This window comes from Crotalus tigris, unplaced genomic scaffold (genome assembly GCF_016545835.1).
Source record: "Crotalus tigris isolate CLP2741 ecotype Arizona unplaced genomic scaffold, ASM1654583v1 scf7180000024383.4638030, whole genome shotgun sequence".
NCBI classification, from domain to species: Eukaryota; Metazoa; Chordata; class Lepidosauria; order Squamata; family Viperidae; genus Crotalus; species Crotalus tigris.
The window spans coordinates 3,735,387-3,741,386 of NW_024100553.1; the positions used below are offsets into that span (position 1 = coordinate 3,735,387).

The 6,000-nt window shown below is 42.8% G+C and overlaps 1 protein-coding gene across 1 annotated transcript in view; it reads right to left on the bottom strand.

Annotated features, from left to right (window-relative positions):
• The window catches only part of LOC120301446 (biglycan-like), a 51,213-nt gene extending 47,697 nt beyond the window's left edge, over positions 1-3,516 (bottom strand). The window contains exon 1 of the mRNA XM_039328704.1: positions 3,243-3,516. The gene's annotated coding sequence lies outside the window, so the exon portion shown is untranslated. The remainder of the gene's footprint in view (positions 1-3,242) is intronic.
• Positions 3,517-6,000: the final 2,484 nt, after the last annotated feature.

The window sequence follows — 6,000 nt, forward strand, 5'->3', positions numbered from 1 at the left end:
GAGAGGGCTGTTCTATTTTGACATAGATGAAAGAGGGGTCAAAGAGGCCATCTATGTCAAAATTGAACAACCCTCTCTCAACAGAGGGGGAGAGATCCAACATCATCTATCTCCAGTCTACAACACAGTCCTTTCAACAGTTCTAAGAAGGGTCTGCATCCATTTGCACTACTCAGGTGATCCTGAAGACACAGATAAGCCTCCAGGTAGCTTTAAGGCTGGCTAAAAGAATGCAAATGAACAGCGGTCTCCAAGGAGTATAAATCTTTCCATTCCCCACTATCCAGTCAGAGCTGAGGAAGCTTCTTGGATGAGAAGCAAAACCTCTTCAAAGAAAAACAAGAAGGTCCAGTTGCCTCGTGAAAAGGCATCTTTGGAATAAGTACAGGATTGACTGACCAACACAGCTCTGGAACAATCAAATTAAAAATACGAAGTTGGGGAGGAAGGGGAATGCCACGTGCTGTGGGTCAGAGGAGCCCGTGTGGCTTTGACATCTGTGGTTGTGTGGAGCCAGCTTGAGGATTCTAATGGCAGGCAGTGGGTCATGCCTGCCAGCTCAGCAAGCAGCAGGCTGCCAAGGAAATTGCACAGCCAAGAAAGGCAGAATTGGCACAAGGATGCAGACTTGGCAAGCAGGCATATAGTTTTTTTCCCAGGCAGCCTTTCCTCCACAAGCCTGGCTAGATCTGCTCTCCCAAAGATGGAGGCAGCAGTGAGGAGCTGTGTGCTTCCCGCATCTGTTGGCCTAAGCACTTCTATCACTCCCCTCCTCCCTTCTCTGGGAAAACCACCCACTTTTCCCTATCTCCCATTTTAGCTGGATGCCTCTCCTGTGTTAACCTTGGATAGCTCAGCCTGTCTTAATTTTCTCCCTCTTGTTCTCTCTTTCTAACATCTATAACCATCTTCTCCGCCTCCCTTTTGCTTGATCCGCTAAAAGGATTGAGGAGGCTTTGCTTAAATTGGCAGACATTGTGGGTTTCCTATTCCCCTGGGGCCTCCTTGTATAATTGCTTCCAAGGGTGGGAATAGGAAGCTCTTGGAGACATTGCTGGCTTTGCAGTCCTGGTTTGCAAACATTTATGCTGGCTATGAATGAAAAAAACTCTTCCAGTCTGCTCTGCTCATGTTTCGACTCACACTGGACAAATCCAAGACAGCTGAGTGCAGTCATTCTTGGATTTAAGAAATATATATATATATTTTTAAAAAAGTGCAATGCTAAATTGAGAAATTACAGAGGTGAATACAGGGCTTCTCTGTAACCCCTTAGCAAGAGATGAAGGTCTCAATGTTAGCCCCTTGGCAAGATAGGCAGCAAATAAATTGAACAATAAATATCCATCTCTATATTCTCCAACTACGGTACCAGAAAGATCTGGTGCTGTTGACTAGAAAAGACAAAATCCAGAAGAGTGCCAAATCAAAGAACAGCAATAACACAGAAAGATGGACATATAAAAGTGCTCTTTTATAGTTTTCAAACCCACGTTTCATTTAAGGAAGCTTTTCCCGTAAGATGGAGCGGGAGGCTAAATGACTCCACAAGGGGCTTAGATGAGGAAGGCAGTGACTTGGAAGCTAGTTAAAATTGCCATGACCAGAGGCAGTAGATCTCTGAATATGAGAGGTGGAAGGAAAAACAACAGGGAAAGGCAGTTTGTGCCCTTTTGGCGAGTTTTGTAGAGTCCTCTAGCTGGTCCTGGGATATTGGAGAAGATTCTTATCATATCTGGACCAAAAGGCGCTCCACTGGTGGGGATCTTGCATAGCTGCAAGTGGTGCTAGATGGCGCTAGAGTCAATGAGCAGGTCTAAGCACCTAGGTCCTAGGCTCTCTTTTCATGGGAACTCAGAAAGACCATTTGGAGCTGCATTTCCCCCCAAATTCACCCTTTGTTTTAATTTTAACTTACTACTTTGCAGAGGTTGAGAACGGGAGATTGTATCTACCCCTGAGATGGAAAATCACCACAAGCGAAAGGAATAAAAGAGAGCTAAATCCCACGAAAAGCCCTGCTTTAGAAAAAAAACTGGTACTTTGAGTTCACTTCTCTCTTTGGACACAAGGCGTTCCAACTTTCTTTGGGCATGACCACTTTTGATATATTAGTTAGATAAATACAAATATAGTTTCAGCTATAGTTCCATACTTCAGCTTGGTTGATTGTGGGAATTGTTGAGGATCACCCCAGCCAGTTCATACATTTACACCGTTGCAGAAAATCTATACCTAGAAATGATAAAACCCATTCTCAGGGATCTCTGCTCCCACAAATGTTGGGATCTAAGACAAAAACATAGATGAATGCACACAATGTCCATCCCACAATATGTGGCATTTCTCCTCACTTCCTCAAGGCTGAACTCCCCACTGAATTAGACCTTGTGGCTTCAGAGTCATCCTGTCTCCTACTCAGTCGCACACAAGTGCAGACCAAACACAGAATTTGAGATGACAGCCCCAAATTCCTTTCTTAGTAGGGTTTGAGCCATCCTTCAAAAAAAATGGGGACGCACCATAAGGGAGCCTGAATAATGTGTGGCTAGTTGTTGAGATCAGCATAGGAGAGGTTCCTTGTGTTATACACCTATCGTCGTTCCTTTCCAGCTACAATGCAGGGGGTTCCCTAAAAGCTCTTCCAGGGAGCAAGAATGAAACAATCAAATAAATCTTACAAGGTTAGGCAGCTGCCAACTAGATGAAAGGAAACCCGAGAGTAAAGGAGCTTAAGAGCAAGCTGTTAACAGTAGGATTCTCATCAGTTTACAGGGAGGGGGGAGCAAAATGTAGGGAATGACGACTGGAGAGAACAATTCTACCACTTATGTACACATGAAATGTATGCGGCTGGAGAAAGGGTGGGTGAGAAGTAGACGTGCAGGACTCTTACAATTTATTCCTGAGAGCGTAAGAGGAACGATCTCTAATAGTTAGAGCAGGAGGGGAGACAGCGATGGGACAGTAAATGAAACAGAGTGGATTTTAAAAAAAATTAGGAAGGAGGAAGTTCTAATGGGGTTAGAGTAACAGAACACTGCGGCTTAAGTTGAGGGTGAGAGCCAGGGATCTAAAAATCCAAATTCCCAAATTTCTGCTGGTTCCATGGCTGAAATTCCTGTGTGGTCCACTGCATTTAATCCATTTGCTCCAAAGACTCTCCAAGAGAGAGAACAAAAAAGAAACTTTGGAAAATGAGTTGAGAGGGGGAAAATGAAAAGGAAAAAAAGAAAATGTACCTGCAGATCAGAGTTTGGTCCTTGCAATCACACCTGAAGCAGATCTTTCTTCTCTACCCGAGCGCCTTCTCCTTGGCCGCCTTGTTAAAGTCCCTCTTTTTTCTGTTCCTCCGCTTGTTTTTTGTATGTTCTTTTTTTCTCCCCCTTTGCCAGCAGACTGAAGCTGAGTGTGTCAAGCCCTTCGCCGGACTGAAGGAGGCTGTACTGTACTAGAGGGGATTGAAAGGGGTTGACTTCCTTGTAGGCAAGCTGGTTTCAATGAGGTACAGAGCTCACACACGCGCGCGCGCGCACACACACACACACACACACACACACACACAAATGACTTCAGGGGCTGAACCATCATGTGGTTTCCATCAACCACCTGCCAAAAATGGGGAAAAAATTAAAAGAGAGAAAAAACCGCTCAACCTCAAGGATGGAAGTTTTCAGCCACTTCTCTCCTCTACTCCAAAATGACAGACTTTTTTTTTTGTTGTTGTTGCCTGTTCATTTCAAAGTGGTCACAAGAGTTAGTGGGTAGGGAGGACAGCAAGGAGACAAAACTGCCCCCAAAAGAAGTTGGGTGGGGGAGGGGGACAACACAACAAAAAACCTCTCTGACTTGGTGGCGCCAGAAAGGATGGCTTTTGTGTTGGTTTAAGGCCATGCAAAATATTTATCTTCCCTGACAGGGAGAGCCTGGCTTGTGATAAACATAGAAGAAAGGAAGCCATCTTGTTGGTAAAGAAAAGGTTCTGTACTTTGAAGAAACAATAAGTGGAAGAAGATAAATGATAAAGAGGGAGAGAGGAAGTCCTGGGATATGAAAGGATGAGAAATCAGAAATATAGTATAGGGGGAGGGGGAGAGAGAGGGCTTGTTCATTGTACAGCATGCTTTATACAGAATAAAGATGGAGAGGCTTATGGTGAGGTATAGTAATTCATTGGAGTGCAGCTTCTAGCAGCCTAGAGTAACTAATGGCTGTTGGACATGGATGAGAGAAATAGTAATTAACAAAATCCAGAGGGCCCTTTTTTCCTCTCTCCCTGGGAGGCTGACAGAAACATAAGAACTCTGTTGGATTATGCATCCGTTTATCTAACTTTCTCCAATCTGGCACATTTTATTTATTATGATGGACTACAAATTCCAAAATCTATAGTTAAATCCTCTGAGCATTATGGGAGCTGGGAGGGTGCCAGCTCGGGAAAATGATTTATTGTTGCCTTTTCTAATCCCAACAATGGGCAGTCTTTTTTTTTCAGAAACAAGCAAGGGATGGAAACAGATTGCCACATCTGGGTGCACAAGTTGTGAAAATCAGCCGTTTTACAGTTTCCCTTTCAAGAGGTAGGAAGGGGCTGTGTGAAAGGATCATCGCAAGTGGTTAGATCATGAATCAGATGCTTTTTCCATTTTCCTGCTCCATCCTTGGCCTGAGGATTTGTTGTGTTGTTGTATATGTTCTGGTTGGTTTCAATGAGACTTACTAAGCAACAATTCCTATGGGTGAGCGAAATGGCAAAATTCACCAGAGAAGTATTTAATTACATCTGTAGAGCCTCCAGCTCACACAGTGATTATGGGAGGTGTACACAGTAACAATAAACACACACAAAAAACTCTTCAGACAACCAATTGAAATTAAAACAAAATAAAAACAAGATAAAAACAAATAAAAACAAGGTGGAAGGAAAACACAGAGAGAGTATATTCCATTAATCCATATAACCATCTAACAGACTCCACTTTACTGTGGGATTCCCCAACTAGCTGACAAAGCCATGTTTTAAGAGCCTCCCTGCAGGCCAACAGGTTTGGGGTCAATCTTGTTTTGGGAGGAATGATTATTATTTATTGTTATTAAATTTATTTGCTGCACAACTCATGGTTCGAGGTGACTCTGAGTGGGGGCTGTGAGTAGAATGATGTTCCAAAGGGCAGGGGCTACAGCAGAAAAGGCTTTCTTCCTAGGTTCCACACAATAACATTTCCTAGCCAACAAGTGACCTACAACATGCCTTTCCTACCAAACCTGATGTATGTACTATATGGGGAAAAAAAAACCAGTATGACTGGGTTTACATATTACATTGAGCAATGGCTTGTTTATCCATGCTTTCTTGGATAAACCATCATTGGCTGGCTTCATAAAATGCTTTGTTATAAACCATCTTTTGTGTACCATAATGTCTGAGTTCACCCAACATACTTGATCAGAACTAAGCAAACCAATATTTATTGGCATGTACATCTTTCTGTCTACAGGCAGCATTAGCCCTGAAAGAATATTATTATAAAGATTTTATCCTTTAAAGATGAATCAGAACAGCTGGTTGGCTAGATTTTTGAAAAGATAAATTGATAACATTGCATAACAAAGGGTTGCGGATGCCAAAATCCTTCCTGCCAAACACAGTCACTTAATTTATTATCATTCTTCTTCTTGTGAGCAAGCCACCTCAGCATCAAAATAGCTGGCACTGACTGGGAACATACAGGCCCACATTTGCACATACATGCATACCAATCATGAACATCTGAGTGAGGTTTCCCAGAACTGGGCTGCAAAAATCCCATGACCAAAAGGGGGCACCAGAAGAATATACAAAACTCTTAATTTCTGCTGCCATCTAATGGTTGTCCTCAATGTTGTAGCCCAGATCTGATAACCTTATTTAAATGTGTCCCCAACTACTGGAGCATATCCACCAGTATATATATAACTTGCTTTGAAAAGTAAATCGAATCAATTTTCCCAATAAGCTGG